This window comes from Peromyscus maniculatus, chromosome 17 (genome assembly GCF_049852395.1).
Source record: "Peromyscus maniculatus bairdii isolate BWxNUB_F1_BW_parent chromosome 17, HU_Pman_BW_mat_3.1, whole genome shotgun sequence".
Taxonomy (NCBI): domain Eukaryota; kingdom Metazoa; phylum Chordata; class Mammalia; order Rodentia; family Cricetidae; genus Peromyscus; species Peromyscus maniculatus.
The window spans coordinates 33275252-33293120 of record NC_134868.1 but is presented as its reverse complement, the minus strand read 5'-3'; the positions used below and the strand labels follow the sequence as shown (position 1 = coordinate 33293120).

At 36.7% G+C, this 17869-nt stretch overlaps 1 long non-coding RNA gene across 1 annotated transcript in view; it reads left to right on the top strand.

The window, feature by feature from the left end:
* The window catches only part of LOC143269111 (uncharacterized), a 29371-nt gene extending 15566 nt beyond the window's left edge, over positions 1-13805 (top strand). Inside the window, exon 3 of the long non-coding RNA XR_013045471.1 lies at positions 13675-13805. This is a non-coding gene — a long non-coding RNA (uncharacterized LOC143269111). The remainder of the gene's footprint in view (positions 1-13674) is intronic.
* The last annotated feature ends 4064 nt before the right edge of the window (positions 13806-17869 follow it).

The following is a 17869-nucleotide window of genomic DNA, read 5'->3' as shown; positions in this document are numbered from 1 at the left end:
TGAGACCTTCTGCCTATTTTTCTTTCTCCATGCTGAGATTTTTGTGTCTTGAGTTTGTGCAGATTTTGGATTGTGCTGCCACAGTATCTGAAAATTAATAAATGCATCAACTCTGTTGTATAAAGAAAATGCTCTTTCCTTGAGGTCACCAAACACCTCCAGCTCCCATAACCTTTCTACTTCTCATCCACATGGAACCCTGAACCTTAAGAAGAGGCATGTGAAGAAAACATACTATTTAGGACTGAGTGCTCCAATGTGGCTCACTCTCTGCTCATTTTCTAGTGTGGGCCTCTGTGTTAGTTCCCATCTACTGCAAGATGTTTCTCTGATGAGGTTTGAGCAATCTATAGGTATAGCAATATATGATTAGAAGTCATTGTATTGCTATATTTATTTAGCATAACGGTAGTAGTAATTTGCCCCTTTCCCCTAAGGCACACAACTTATCTAGTCTCAGAATCTTTGCTGCATTAACAGTATCAGGTAAGGTTTCAACTCATGGAACAGGCCTTAATAAGGCACTCAAAAAGTGACTGGTTTTCAAAAAAGTGGTTGGTTGCTGACAGGCAGCTATTGTAGCTTTCAGGGTTCTTCACTAAATGAGATCAATAATTACTTTTCTCCCCTGGTAATATGTACAGCAACTTAAAGTCCTATTAATGCTAGTCAGGAGGGGTGACTCTTCCAGTAGAGTACCCGTTTGATCTCTCACCATTCAATGATTTAAGCATGTCATATCTTCAACAATAAGGTCTTACCATCATGTTTTAGAGGATAAGCAGTATTTGAGGAACTGTGGGATTCATTTGGATAACAACACAAAAGGATATGATGTGTTGCTGGTTATGGGGATTTCATTTGGTAGCAAAGATATCTAGTTGGGGCATCACTTTCTCTACTACCTAGTAACTCAATTTTAACTCCTTTTACATATGTACAAACTTTAGAAAGCTTCTACAGTAGTAGGTCTCCAGGTGGCTTTTTAAAAGGCCACCCTCCCTATATTCACTTCTCTACTCTGTACTCCCATCCCACACACCATTTAACTGACCCGTGCTAATTTTCACTTTATCGCTTTATGACACTACAATCTATTCCCCTTACTTAGACAATGACTTCCACCCACCTGGTCACTTGTTCACTACCTAACCTTTGTGAATATAACACATATATTCTAAGCTTAAAGCTTCTACTTTAAAAAAAAATGAAATGTTTATCTTTCCAGGGCTGGGTTACCTCATTCAGGATAATTGTTTCTAACTCAATCCATTCTTGCAAATTTAATAATTTCATTTTTTTTTTCTTAACAGAAAAATAACATTCCATCATGTAAATTAATATTCATGTCTTCCCAGTAATAGTGTCACACAACAGCCTTCTGAAACAGTGAGCTAAAATTAACTTTTTTCTCCCTTAAGTTGCTTTTCATGGGTATTTGGTCATAGCATCGAAAACCTAACTAATACAGATAAGATTGTGAATTTGAGCACTCCTAGGTATATATCCAAAGGAGATATATATAAAAAAGAATTATCTTCATCTCCATATATATCTAGAATAATAAAAAGTAAAAACAGTTGAGCTATGAGATGATTCAGGAGGAAATCACTTATGGAGCACAAAGGACCACCCAGCTCAATCCCCAGAACCCATGAGGAAGCTAAATGCAGTAAGCAAGCATCAGTAATATCAGCACACTCACAGCTAGAGATGAGGGGCAGATGTAGGAGAATCACTGGCCAGCTAGACTTTCATATATAGCAGTTAGCAAGAGACCATCTTAAAAAGGCAGATGGTGAGAGCCAACATCCAGGGGTATCCTCTGATCTCTACACAAGTACCCACAACCTCCCTTATGAACATCATACATATATACCATACACTCAAAAAATACAATAAATGAAAACAATATGGAGTACATTGATTGATTAATGAATAAAGAAAATTTGGACACATACACCAAGGAATCCTTGAACCATTAAAAAAAAAAACTAACATGTTACCACTGACAACAATATGGATGGAACTTGAGGTTATTTTGTTAAATAAAATAGCTCAGGCACAGGAATACAAGTACCTTAGGAGCTATAAAAGTCTACAGAAGCTAAGAGTACAATGGAGGTTACCAGAGGCTACAGAAAGGATTAGTGAGGGAGGACTGGAGAGATTAATCAGTGGGTAATAAATTAGACTTAGAAAGTAATATGAAGTTTCTGTGTGCTGTGGCATAACAGGGTGATTACAGCTAACAATAGTGCACTGTACATTTCAGACACATGGAAGGGAGGGTAAGTGAATGATGTCTCCACAGGGAAATAATTACTGAGAAGAACACGTTCAACCTATTTAAATATCACACAATGCATGCACGGATTACAGCATCACGTTGGACTCCCTGAACATCTACAGTTGTTGTCTTTTTACATATAGAATATGTTTTCTTTTAAAAATAGAAAATTAAAATTAAAATGAAAAATGAAAAACAGTAGAGGGTAATGGGATAAATATGGACAATAAAAAATATATATTGATTTGCTGATGCAAAGTAAAAGACCACATGCATGAAAATGTCATAATGAGGCCTATAGTTTTGTAAAAAATAAGATAAATAAAAATAACAGAAAAACTGAAGACTCCATTATGTTCATAACAAGTTATGATGAAATCAATATAAATACAATAATGTATTAAATTGGGCCAAGGAGCATCATTGTGGGGATAGAGCCAAAATGTCTTACAATCAAGTAACAGTCCCCTCTTGTGAATCAGTAAAGGGCTGACCATCTCAGTATCCCGTGTTTCAACTCCTGAGAGGATAGCCTTGCCTATCAGAAGCACACCAAGGGTCAAACCATGTCTTCTTATATTCAGCAATGATACAGACTAGATACAGATATAGCTACATAAACACTTAGAACTGAGGATAACATCATTTCTTTGAATCATTAGAAAATAAAATAGTAGATAGGTATTGATGTGAAACAAAATATAGTTTAACTTCTTAGAGAACTTAGGCAAATATAAAGTTTCGAGTCTATACTTGCAGCCTGCTCTGATCATTGTTCTATTGAATTGCCAAAGCTTGTTGTGAAACTAAAAACAAACCTATATTATTTATGATCCTAGCTTTCACGAGAGAAGCCATCACAGAAACCATCTAGGCCTTTTTCTCTGAAGTCAACCTACAAATCATATATTATTTGCATCTCACTGTGTTCATATTATTTCCATATCCAATAAATTCTAATGCTTCCAAATTTTTTACTTAAAACATCTCCCTTTTATATAACTTGTGTCCATAATTTAAGAGACAATTCTTAGCATTAATGACTGAAATACAAGAAAATTAGGTCTAAGACATTGGTGTTTAGAGAGAAAATATTTCCCCAATTAAAATAAAACAATGATGTTGTGGCATAATATGTTAACAAGGTAAAGATGTGTTACATTTGTTATGCTGCAGAAAATTACTTTAACTCTGTAAAGGCATGTTACTTTTATTTATGTTGCATTTGTTTAAATATGAAAAGCTATTTTTCCTTGCCTGCCTAAGGCACTTGATTCGTCTAATTAAGAACTGAATGGCTAATAAAGGATAGGTGGGGCTGGAAGGCATAGAGTATAAATTAGAGGAGAATATAGGCTCAAGAAAGGAGGAACAAGAAAAGGAGGAGGAGAGAACTAGGGAGATATCTGGGACCAGAAGCCAGGCAGTGCTGGTCAGCCAGTCAGGAGAAACAGCAAAAGTAAGATGTACTTAAGGAAAGAAACTAAAAAGCCCTGAGGCAAAAAGTAGATAAAGATAAACAGGTTAATTAAAGTTAAAAGAGCTAGCCAGAAAAGAAAAGAGCTAAGCTAAGGCCAAGGATTCAAAATTAATAATAAGTCTGTGTCATGATTTGGGAGCTGGTTTGTGGCCCAAAAGAAAAAGTATGGTACACAATGAGGTTTAAAAAAACTTCAGTGACCTAAGAATGGTATCAGTGACATCAGGAATGAGCACATCATTCATTCCTAACTGCAAAGAAATAAACAGAAAGTTTTAAAAGACTAATACTGATGAAAGCATCTATATTGTTTGTGAAAGGCAGCATAGTACATAGTCTTTTAATAATATGTTTTCTTCTGGATTCCACTATACTGACTATTTACGATGAGTATTAACTAGTGAGGTCAAAAGATAAGGGTTCATGCTTAAGTGAGCTTTTGGAGAAGGATGACCAACCTATGCCAGTACGTTCTGGGGAGAATTGTTTTCGGCAGTCTTGTATGCTGACCAGTGCTCACATCTCCAACATTTGAGACCAAAATTGAAGTATATGATTTGCTGACTGCTTTGAAAATTGCCTTTTGATAGCAAGACTGTGACACTGAATTCCATTTCTTTGCTAGAGTGTTTCCACAATAAAGATGTCCTGGCGTTTCATTAACACTCATAGGTGTCATTTCCATCACTATATTCTGTCTCTAAGATATGAGCTATTGAAGACTTGTTTACCCTCCTTCTTCCACATCATTTCCCACCTGACATGAATGATAGCTCAAGCAGCTGTGTCTATACTATACCACTGAGTTTGCCCCCAAGGATTATACTTGAGGATTTCACACTGTTGTTTTCTAAATCCAAATCTGACACTGCCTAGGCAACAACTTAATTCATAGTCTATCAAGAGAATGTTCCCCTTTCTATCTATATAGTTGCATTTGCTTCACTTGAGATGGCACGCCAGATTTGTATTATGTCCTTAATTTGATAAAAGAATAAGAAAGTGAATAAAAGGGGTGAGTAAAATAAACCTTCATGCACCATTATCTGTCATTACTTCTGACTTAGGAAATTCGTGTTTATTCTTTTCATCTGCTAATATGAAGAAAGAAAAAGGGAAGTCACACTTAAGACACATCTAATCTAGGGACCTTAATTCTTTTTATAAAATTGTAAAACGATACTATTTTTCATTCATTTTGCCAAAGGTGATAAGCCTAAATAGCTAGCATATGGAAATTTTCAAGTTACAATGGAATTTTAATGAATGTTCATCTGTATTCCAAGGCAGTCATTTTTTTTTTTGAGTATATGTTTGATAGTCCATAAAAGTGGCTTTTGTTATTTGGAAATTTAGGCTATAGGACAAATATGAGGTCATCTGGTTGAAGTGAGGTTTGAATCTGAAAATGAGTATTGAGAGTGAAGCCATAAAGAAGATCTCCTTGAACAACTATGACTAGAATATTTAATAGTTTTAAGGGAAATGTATATTCATCACATTCCACAGGTGAAGCACATGCAGCTCAAAGGCATGGTTCCCACAGAAATATCCAACAGCAAGGTTTGAGGGATGCTCCTCCTATTATCATCACACTAACATCACATAGTAATATTATCTTATTTAGTGCCATTATCATACCAAGATTTCCACCTCTAGTAACAAGTAGTATGTATTAGTAGAACAATATAAATAAGTAGTTTAGCTAAGCACAGATAGAAGCTCAAATGATCTTAAGATTTAATCACAGTCGTAATGTGAGAAACTGTACCTGTTTCTGTATTGACATGGGAGTGTTTGTGATTTCCAGGATGACAAAATGTACAGCTGTTCTGACCTGAGCTCGTGGGAGCTCACGGATTCTAGACGGACATCTAGGGAGCCTGCATGGGACCAACCTAGGCCCTCTGCATATGGGTGACAGTTGTGTAGTCTGGTCTGTTTGTGGAGTCCCTAGCAGTGGGACCAGGATCTGTCCCTGGTGCATGAGCTGGCTTTTTGGAACCTATTCCCTATGGTGGGATGCTTCACTCAGCCTTGGTGTACCAGGAAGGAGCTTGGTCCTGCCTCAACTTGATATGCTATGCTTTGTTGACTCCCATGGGAGGACTGCTCTTTTCTGAGGGATGGATGGATGGGGTGGGGGAAGAAGTAGAAAGGAGGTGGGGGAGAGAATGGGAGGTGGGGGAGGGAAAACTGTGGCTGGTATGTAAAATAAATTTAAAATTGTTTTATTAAAAATGAAAGAAAAATGCACAGGTGTTAATTTAGTAATTTATACATGAAAGATTACTACAAACGTTTATCTACTTGCATAGATATAGTACAAGTCCATGGGAGTCTCTTAGCAATGTTTTTACATGAACATATATTTTGCAAACTTTCTAAACCTAATATATGAAAACCAGTGAAAATTATTGTGTGTTTCTAGTCCCCATCTCTGCCATTACTTGTACAAAGACATCTATACTTTCAATATAGTGTAGAGTCTGTGGACTGTTTGGTATTGTGCTAAAGCAAAACTATACACACATATATATGTGTGTGTGTATGTATATAAATATGTATATATATAAACAAAAACAATTTTGCTTTAACATATATATGCATATACTCAGTGGTAATACATTACATATTATATATTACATAATATATATTATGATAATATACTCACTGGCAATATACTATATGTCACATAAATCATATGCTATATAATATATATATAATATGACATGCACTGTATATATTATGTAATATGTAATGTATTACTAGTATGTACTTTATATGCATGTTAAAGCAAAACTCTCATATATATGTGTGTGTGTATATATATATATATATATATATATATATATATATATATATATGTTACCAATGAAGCAAAAAATTATTCACCATCAGGGGAGCTATAAGGCCCCATTTGATTGAAAAGGGAAAGAAAAATAAAGCACTCCTTGAGGTACTTTTTTTCACCTACAAGTCCCAGAGTGTTCTGAATACTTGAGAGTTTCTTAATTTAAATATATTGATGAATAGGGATAAGTAAATGCAGGGATAATTAAATGCAGCAGTAGCTTTTGAATACATATACGTGTATATTGTATAATAAATACATATAATATTTATACACTATATATAGGGAGAGAAAGAGAGTGTGTTAGTAGATGAGGATAGAATCATCATATTGAATCTTCAAACACAGCACAAACATCCTTTGTGATTTGTTTTCACCTTGCAAACAACATGAAATGACAGGCAACAAATCTTTAATTGTCAGTCGGGATGTTAAATCCATTGGTTTTCTATATATTGTGAAATGTAAGAGCAGGAGCTTTTTCCAGTAGTGAATGAGGTAAGCAGGCTTACGTGTATTGAAACACAGTATTGAATGGGGGAAGGTATTAAGTCAGCGGCAGTGTTTATAGAAGCAAAAGCATCTATGTAAAAATACCCACTGAAAATGTATCAACAGTGTCTAACTTAAAATTCAATGTGTTATAGTTTATACATAAGATGGAATATTTCATGAAATAAATTAGTTTAAATTGATATTTAGCTATTAGTAGAGTGATAATTTGTTTGACATAAGTTCAACATCCATTTTCTATCAATACTTATAAAAACCTTACTTTTCTAGTATATTTCAAGTGACCAAACTATATTCTTGTCTACCTACAAACCATAATACTAACAGTGACAACTGTCTTTGAAAATAAATAGTCAAAATACATGTGATTAATATATATGCTGATAAATCTATATTTCATCTCATCACATTAATGATTATATTGAGTAATCTACTTTTCAGGGTTATCAGATTTGGAAACTTTACTTACTCTTAGTGCAAAGCAATATTACCTTTCAGAATATTTTGAAAATAAAAGCGTATCTCATTTTCTAAAGTAGACATTATTGACAAGCCATTCTTTTTAAAACTATTCTACTCTTCCATATGAAATCTAGATTTTACTTAGAATGCTGAGTTTGGGTGTAAAAGATAATCATTTGGTGTTATAAATTCAATATATTTGGCAATATCTAAATAGTGTTAACATATTATCTCTTGATATTATCACTCTTGATATATGTCTTCTGATGTCTCTTGAATATGCTATAAGTTAATTCAGTTTATTATGATACTACAATGCAAAAATATCATAATTTGAAGTTCTTATTTTCTAGCCAATTTTAACATTTCCATGGTGGGTGAGAAATGTTGTCTAAAGTTCTAGAAGACTTGAAATTGCATTAAAGTAACAAATATGATAATAGTTGCATTGAAGCTAGGCATGGTGACACACCCTGACAGCATACCAGATGCTGAGGTGAGAGAGAACTTTATGACTTCTAAGCCAGCTTTTGGTACTTTCAACAGCAAGTTCTCATCCAGACTGGACTATGTAGATAAGTTCTCTTACTGTTGCTATTATTTTAAGGAACAGGGAAGAAATTGGAATAACCCTAATAATTCAATTTTAAAGTAGTATCTCTTTCTATTATGAAAAATGAACTATGAGTTCTTCCTTACAGACAGTGTAATTGTAGCTACTTAGGGATATGTAATTAGCAGGAACAGTATCACAGGTAAATAGAAAAAAAAATGTTCACCATCAGGGGAGCTATAAGGCCCCATTTGACTGAAAAGGAAAAAAAAAGGAAAAAGCATTCCTAGAGGTACTTGCATTACTTACAAGTTCCAGAGTGTTCTGAATAGATTTACTTCCAAGATACTTGACACTTTCATAATTAAAGTTATATTGATGAACAGTATCTGCAAGGATAATTAAATGTACAACTAGCTTTTGAATATAAAAACATATTGGTCATGCCAAGAGAGCAATGGGGAGCTAGTGTTGAACAACAGATTCAAGTTGACAGTTAAACAAAAAGTTTTGTCAAGAGAACTATCAGCAAAGAAACCTATGAAGCTTGCCCACTGATAAGAGATGTGGATCAAATTCCTCCATGTTCTAATTGAATATGGAAAAGAGGTTATGATAAAACAAATGTGTATTTCTCCCTGTTAATTTACCATAAAAATGTAACAGGCTAAATTAGATTATGAAGTCATCAGAGACTTGATATCTCAGTCACATGGTTTTATTCATCTGTTTCCTGGTGATGGTAAAGGGTAACCGAGCTACTATATTGTAATCTTTTACATTTAAATACAAATTAATCTCATATGGTGATAAGTATAGCTGGAGAGGGCTCAGTTCTACAGAAAAGATCTGATGTGCAATCGTGATCATTGACTATGGTAAGAACACTGTAGTGAGCCGGGCGGTGGTGGCGCATGCCTTTAATCCCAGCACTCGGGAGGCAGAGGCAGGCAGATCTCCTAGAGTTCGAGGCCAGCCTGGGCTACCAAGTGAGTTCCAGGAAAGGCGCAAAGCTAAAGAGAAACCCTGTCTCGGGAAAAAAAAAAAAAAAAAAGAACACTGTAGTGGCTGAGCTGATAATGTCACTGTTGCCATAGAAATCATTAGTAAAGAAATCTTAGGGAACAAGTGGCCAGAGTTACAGCAAGAATGTGTCCATTGTCCTGCAGCATAGAGTACCTTCTATATCCTTGAAAACATATAATGATTTAGTATAACAAATGATTATATTAGAAGGACACACAAGTACATTGTCTAAGATTCCCAAAACCTTTACTGTCCTAGCATCAAACAACTCAACATTGAACAAGACAATCTAAGAACAAACGTGACTCTAGAACTTTATCCTGGCATCTTAAACACGAAATAAATAGGAGCGAAACATTGTGTGTTAATTTTCCTTGTCAATTTGATTTCATTAAGAAACACCTTGAAAAAAAAAAGAAACACCTTGAAAACCAATTCTGAACATGCCCACGAGGGACTTATAGATTGTGCTAATTGAGGTAGAGGACCTTCCTTACATGTTAGTAGTACATTCCATGGGGTGGTGTCTCAGATTGAATAAAAAGGAGACAGTGAGCTGAACACTTGGCATCTGTCCATCTCTATTTCCTGGCTGTGGACGTAGAGTGAACAAATGTTTTGTGTCCTACTGCCCATGTCTTTCCCACCATGGTGGACTATGCCTTCAAACTGTGGACTGAAATAAACCCCACCTTCTTTAAGTGGCTCTCATCATCTACCTGTCACAGCAACAATACACATCTACCTAGACCTCTACACAGGTCCTAAGTGCTTCAGCATACCGGTTAGTGATGGAAGTTTTTGAAAGTTTTGGGGAAGAATTTTCCACCAGGAGAGGCCCTAGTCACAGTTAAAGCAATTATGCACCTGTGCCATATCCAAGTGGAAAAATGGGAAAGTAAAGCCATGTTGTATAGCATACCAGTGTAAAATGATCCCCATAATTGGTGCTGGGTCTTAACGGCTCCCTTGGGGCAATGGGCTGAGAAGGCACAGGTGTCAACAACACAGATACCAGGAGTCAGGTGAAGGGCCAACAGCAGACTCATTTATTCAGCAATGGGAAGAGCCTGACATACCCTCCTCCCAGCACCCAGGCTGTGTTCCAATCCATGACATTGTGTGGTCACCCCTCACTGGTCAGGCATGATCAGGACCTCTGATAGTGCCTGTTGCTAGCTAGGCTCTAAGCAGACTCCAAGTTAGTTCATCTCTAGGTCTTGTAGGAATTATCTTCCTACACAAAATGGCAAAGAAAACACAAGACAAAAAAAATATAATAAACTACAGAAACTAACTCTCTGAACTCAAAAATCTTCTGGTTTTCCCAATCACTCAATTAAACAGCTTAAGAACAGAGCCTTGCAGGATTTTTACTAATCACGCCTTCTCCCTAGTTCTGCAACTGACTGGAAACTGTACTGCTGGAGATGTCTTTCTGTATGCTGTGAATGTGTTGCTCTGATTTGGTTGATAAATAAAAATGCTGATTGGCCAGTAGCCAGGCAGGAAGTATAGTATAGGCGGGATAAGCAGAGAGGAGGATTCTGGGAAGAGGAAGGCTGAGTCAGGAGTTGCCAGCAGACACAGAGGAAGAAAGATGTGAAGGCAGAACTGAGAAAAGGTACCAAGTCACGTGGCTAAACATAAGTAAGAATTATGGGTTAATTTATATGTAAGAGCTAGTCAATAGTTAGCCTGAGCTAATGGCCAAGTAGTTTTAATTAATATAAGCCTGTGTGTGTTTACGTGGGTCCAAGAGGCCACAGGGCTGTGGGAGCCAGGCAGGACCAGGAAAACTTCAGCCACACTGTACATTGTATTACTTGCCCTGGAACTGAAAACCTGACATGAAGCAACTTAATGGAAAAAGGACTTACTTGGGTTCAGGGTTGAAGGGATTCTATCCCTCTTGGTGAAGTAGTCGAGGCAGCAGGAAATTGTGACTGCAGCAGTAGTGGGTGCTTACAGTGAAGTGGCTAGCCAGAAAGAATAGACCAACAGAGAGTAGGGATGGGAGACATGCTCAGCTGTTAACTAAACAACGAGTCAGTTCCTCCATTGAGGATGTACCTCCTAAAGGTTCTCTAATCTCCACAAACAGTCCTACCAGCTGGGTACCAAGTGTCCAGACACTTGAGCTTGTAGAAGATATTTCACATTTCACAACAAAAAGATAGCACCTATCTTGCTTACAGCCATAACAACAACAAAAACAAGCCATGAATTTCCTACCTCAATTTCTTTTGTGATAAACAACAGGGTCCGCAGCAACTTTAGGGAGGAAAGGGTTTCTTTTTATTTTATTTTATTTTATTTTATTTTATTTTATTTTATTTTATTTTACAATACTGTTCAGTTCTACATAACAGCCACAGATTCCCTTGTTCTCCCCCTTCCTGCTCCCCTCCCCTTCCCCCCAGCCAACCCCCTATTCCCACCTCCTCCAGAGCAAGGCATTTCTTTGACTGACTGGTTATAAGCCACCATCTAGGGAAGTTGAAGCAGGGACTCAAGGCAGAAACCTAAGTCAGGAACCTGGAAGTAGAAACAGAAGCTGAGACCAGAGAAGACCACTGCTGCTCACTGCCTTGCTTCAGCTTCTGCTCAGCTAGCTTCTTCATACAACCCAGGACCCCCTACCCAGGTGTGGCACCACCAGACTCACAGCCAGCTGTACAATCATCCACCAATTACCAATCAAGGAAATGCCACAGGCATGCGGATAGGCCAGTCAAGTGGAGACAAGCCTCAAATGAGGTCCCCCTTGCCCAGTGTGTCAAGTTGACAACCAAGAATGACCATCACAGAAGGGGAAAACTGGATTAGGAACTCATCAGAGTCTGTCCTAAAATATTTAGTCATCTAAACAGGAATCTGGTAAAAGTATACTAAAGAACTTATTTGACCTCATGAAGATATGTTCAATACAGAATTTTGTCTTCAAGACGTATTTTTAGAAAACAATTATTTTTTTTATTGTTTACTTAAAACTGAAAGAATATCTCATTAAGTTACGTAAACCTGAAAATAAGAAAGATTTAAGGGTGATAAATAAAATTTCTATAATTAATCTCATCAACCCATGTATATAGAAATGGTTAATATTTCAACTTAGCTGTTGCAAATGTGCAGTATATGTGAGAGATACACTATGACATAAAACTCCATGCAGTAAATCATTCTAAGACTCAAAATAAGATTATTTTATATCACTTGAACTATTAATGAAGATAGAAAAGTGATTAGCTTTATATTATATTTTTATCTTTTTAATTTTTATTTTTATGATGCAAATAATAAATTGACATAATAAATGAACTGATACTCATTCTCTTTATTGGCAATCTATGGCAAAAAAATTGAGAATACTTATAGTGTCATACTGAGAAAACTGAAGTGTATTTTTAAAATAATTATAAAATCAATCAGTCAATGTAGAAGTTTAAAGTGAAATTATTGACTAACATAATATTTATTAATTTTGAGGCAATTACTAAACATATTTTTAAACTATGGCAAATGAAAGATAAACACTACTGGTAATATAAATTATGACTCAGAATCTCAAACTTGATGTATCACTAATTGGTAGAGAACATTTGATCATAAATTTGATGATGCTATTTAATATTTAACTATTAGGAAAGATGGTGTGTGTATCAAGCTGATATTTAAATCATTAGATATTACACACATTGAATGGACTTGGGTTATCTTTACAGCTTGGGATTCCTAATCCCTTTCACTATGAATCTATGTAAGACCATTTAAAATCAACTCTATTGTTACACCATATGTTACACCACTTGTCTTTCTGCTGGTTTAATACAGGATATAAGGACAAATGCAACTGCAAACACATACCTCACACACTTTGCATTCTTGGAGTATTCTATCTTAATATTTCTTGAACATCCATAGGTAAGGTAAGTTTTGTCATTTACAAGTAAGCAAATGACTGCTTTAGAATTAATTATTATTACCTGGTAATTTGTTATTCAGTAGATAAAGAACTCCAAAATCAACAGGGTGTTTCTGAAAAGGCTGACTTTCAGAAACCTATATGCCTTTATTTCTACACATAAATTCTCTTATATCATCAGAAAATCCATCCAGGATTTATATAGAACACATAAATTTGAGTGCATCCCCAGGAAAAGGAATTACCCTCAATCACCATGCTCATTCTATGCTAAAATGTGCATCAATGGTTATTATCAGTATATCCATACTCACTTCTAGGTTTCTGAACAGCTAAGTCTATAAACATAAAGCAGAGAAAATTGCAAATAGGCCTCTCAGAATCACCAGGATTCATGGTGAGTATGGTCAAAGCACAGCACAGATCCTCATAAAACTTGAGTTGCCTGCAGTTCTCTGCCCTAGCTGAGTCCATGATGAGTACAAACTCTTGAATTAACACATGAGATTCAACGAAACTGAACAGAGAATAAAGAGCTGGGATCAACTGATCTAATTTACTTACTTCTTAGGAGCTAGAACTGGAGGGTGACCAAGGACTAGACAACAGCAACTCACAAGGAAAAGAGAAATAGAAAGAGGCAGCTGCAACAGTGACCCAATGACATCAGATGCTCAGGAATTTCATGTATCAAGTAAGTTGTTCTTTTGTCTTATCTAGTTCGGACTTCTTAGGAATATGAAGATGTTATTCTATGATCTTGGAAGTAATAGTTTGTAGATACCCACAAACTGAGAGTGGACAATGAAAATGTAATTTATTTACACAATGGAATATCATTCAGCTATAAAGAAAAATGAAATTATTAAATTCGCAAGAAGATAGGTGGAGCTAGAAATCATTATCTTGAGTTAGGTAACCCAGATTTAGACAAATGATACATTTCCTCTCCTATGTGGATGTTAGCTTTGAATTATTAGATATATGTGTTTAAATTGGATGCCCTTGATAGACAGGAAACAAGTAAGTTGCAATGAGGGAGATATCAAAGGAAGAGTGTGAACCTCTATGAAAGAGATTAACACAAAAGTGTAGCACGAATCTTAAATGGTCTTATTAATAAAAACACACCTGGAGCCAGGTACATGGGCCAAGGCTGGAAGATCAGAGAAACAGAACAAGCCACAGCCACCTCACCTTGCCAGTTCCTCAGCTGATCCTGTTTTCTCAGACTGGAAGCCTCTTAGTCCTCATCGGAATGAATCACAGCTGAACTGTTGCTCAAAAGCCTAAAAACTTAACCAGCTCTAGTTCCTGGTTTTCATGCCTTATATACCTTTCTGCTTTCTGCCCTCACTTTTTGGGATCAAAGGCGTGATTCACCATGCCCAGGTATTTCCAGTGTGGCTTTGAACTCACAGAGAACCGGATGGATCTCTGCCTCTCAAGTGATAGGATTAAAGATGTGTGTGCCACCATTTTCTGGCCTCTATGGCTATCTATTGGCTGTTTGGTTCTCTGACCCCAGATAAGTTTATTAGGACGCATAATATATCACGAAAGTTTTAAATGAGGTAGGGAACGGAAGACAAAAAAAAAAAAAAAAAAAAACTGTGGAAATGGCATAGGGAGATCTAACACTGTAGAAATTTCCTAGACTATAAACACATGTAAAAATATTTTAAATAGGTTTTAAATAGGGTTACCTATATATACCTAAAATGCTTCTCTCAAATATCATAGACCACCAAATAACAAGTCTAGTTCCAAATGTAGGTTACTTCCTTTCAAGTTGTGGGTCAGTGAGCTCCCACAAATGGCTCTCAAATTACAGGGTATCTCTAATTCTCTTGATGTACCCTCCAGAACTTGATAGTCAGACCCTATTGCTGAAGACATGACATATTTCAATTGTAGGGCATGGGTAAATGAAACTGGTACCAAACAACCTGAAAGATTCACTTCTAGTGGCTAGCTTTCATAGCGTTCTACATATGTTAGGGAAGAAGAAGAGTAACCAGTGGTCTTACTTAGCTGTGAAATCTGTGAACAATAATAACTGAGCTGCCAAGATATGCCCACTGCTGCAGTAGTGACATAAACTTTATGGGAGTAACCAACCACTTTATTATTGGATTCAAAACGCTTTCCACAGAACTAGTGCCAACAACTGGGTAAAATGACCCATGAACTATATTGTAGGACCTAGGTCCTACATTATTCTGCTAAGTGAAAGCAATAAACTGCCCTTAAGTTACTTTCTTTATGACCATTGATTTGTATATCTTTCAATCTTCATCAGAGAATCTTATATTTGTAGTAGATGAAAAATAACACAGACTCCCACAACTGGTCAACATGCAGAATAGAAGAGGCTGTAGAGTCATCAGCTGTAAAAGAAACGTGCATCACACCTTATACTGCTTAATTTTCAGTCTTAACTTGACACAAATTAGCTTCAACTGGAAGAGGAAACCCCAACAGAGTAATTGCCTAGGTCAGGTTGGTCTGTGAGCATGTTTGTGGGGCATATTCTTGACTTCTAATTGATGTAGGGATGCTTATCCCACTGTCACCAGCACATCCCAAGACATGTGGGTCTGGGCTGCATAAGAAAGCTGCCTACTGGTCAAAGCAAGCAAGCTAGTAAGCACTGTTTCTTCATAGTCTTTTTTCTAGGTTCCTGCCTCAAGTTCCTGACATGACTTCCCTTCTTGATGAATTGTGACCTTCATGGTAACATAAGCTGAAAAAAAAAAAACCTTTTACCCAAGTTTCCTTTGGTTATGGCATTTATCACAGCAATAGAAATCAAATTAAGAAAGAAATTAGTGCCAGAACTGTAGTGTTGTTGCTGTGATGGAACTGACCATTGTTGTTTGCAAGGAGGACTGGGAAAGGATCTGAAATTTTGGCCTAGAAAAGACATTGGGGTGCAGAGCTTAATGAGCTGTTGTGGGATTTTGAAGTTAAGAATGCTGAGAGAAAAGCAAACATGGGAGGCCTAGTATGTGATGTTAAAAGGAAAGCAAAGTCTCAATCAGATGATTTGTACAATATTTTATGTTATGAATGGTGGTCACTGTCCATTTGGAGTAGAGGAATCAGCTGTGATTAACAAGAAACTAGTATCACTGAAGTGAAAACTTCTATGTTTTACTTGGATAAGAGATACTGTTCAGGTGAGGCTGAAAAAATCAGCTCTAACTAATAATAAACCAATATCACTGAGGTAGAATATTCTGGTAAATATTTCCTCAGAGTTATCACCCAAAAACTGTCATCTAGGTGTACCAAGGCTGCATCTCAAGCTAGTAACAAAATATGGAAAGTAATATAAGTGTCTCCCACGTAGTACTAGTTTTTAAGCCAAAGATATGTCCTGGGGAATGTCAAGAATTGGCATCTTGTGGCAGAGTTGGAGTCCCTGCGGAGAGGCCCCAAGAGGCCATTAGTGAAGATGTAGTCTCACTTGCTCACTTTCTATTATTGAAAGATGCTGAGAATTAGCACCATGTGGCAAGGTGTGAGTCATGAAAGAAACAACATGAGAGGCAACTATTGGAAATACAGCCTCATACTACAGGATAGCAGAGATGCCAGGACCATGAGACATCAGCCAAGAATAGTAGCAGGTGTAGCATGAAGCCAGCCTAAGCCTAAAAGACAAGCTATGTGTGTTGTAGCCAGAGAAGTGCCACTGCCAAGCCCTTTGGAGCCAAGAAGATAATGATTGAATACCAGGTGTCAGAAACTGGAGTTTTGTACTGTTGGATTTTGATTTTCCTTTGATCTTTATGAAATAGACCCTGGTTCTTTCATCTTGGAAGAAGAAAGTATGTAACTTCTTGCTTCTACTGTTGCTGTTGTTGTTTTACAAAAGCACACAGATAAGAGACTTTAATTTTTTAAATTAAAAATAGGTTTTGTTCGTACAATAATTCCCAACATAGTTTCTCTCCCTCATGTCCCCACCTTCCAACCCACCCAACTCTATGTCTTCTTTTCTCTCTCTCTTTATAAAACAATGAAAATGGGGCACATCTAAACAACTGAATATTACTCAATGGTTTAAACATAAAATTAACACTTAAGTAGATGGATCCAGAAAAAATCCATCTGAGTAAGGAAGCCCAGACTCAAAAAGACAAAGATGATATGTATATATATGGATGTTAGCTTTTCAGCCTCAATAGGCATGTCACAATCCATAAAATCAGAGAGGTTAGGTATAGAATAAGGAACTAGGGTGAAGGGAAGGCTATTCCTAGGAAAGGGAAACAGAGTATACAGTTATGGACAAATGGGAGAGAACTGGAACAGGAGGACTGGACAGGGAGGTAATGGGAAAAGGGAGAGAGTGTGGGGAGGGACAGCTAAAACTAAGGGCCATCTACAATAGAAATGTGCTGTGGGGTGGTCTTTCTGCATGCTGTGGATGTGTATTGCTACCATTGGGTAATAAAGAAGCTGCTATGGCCTATGGCAAGACAGGTTATAGCCAGGCAGAAAATCCAAGGGAAATACAGGGAGAAGAAAGGTGGAGTTGGGCAGATGCCATTCATCTGCCAACAGACTGGTAATGCCACAGCCACATGGCAAAATATATATTAAGAGAAATGGGTTCATTTAAGATGTCAGAGCTAGCTAGCAATAAGACTGAGCAACAGACCAAACAGTTTATATAAGTGTCTGAGTGATTATTTTATAAGTAGCTGTGGAGCCACAGGCTGGGAGGGATGGAGAAAGGCTTCAATCTACAGAAA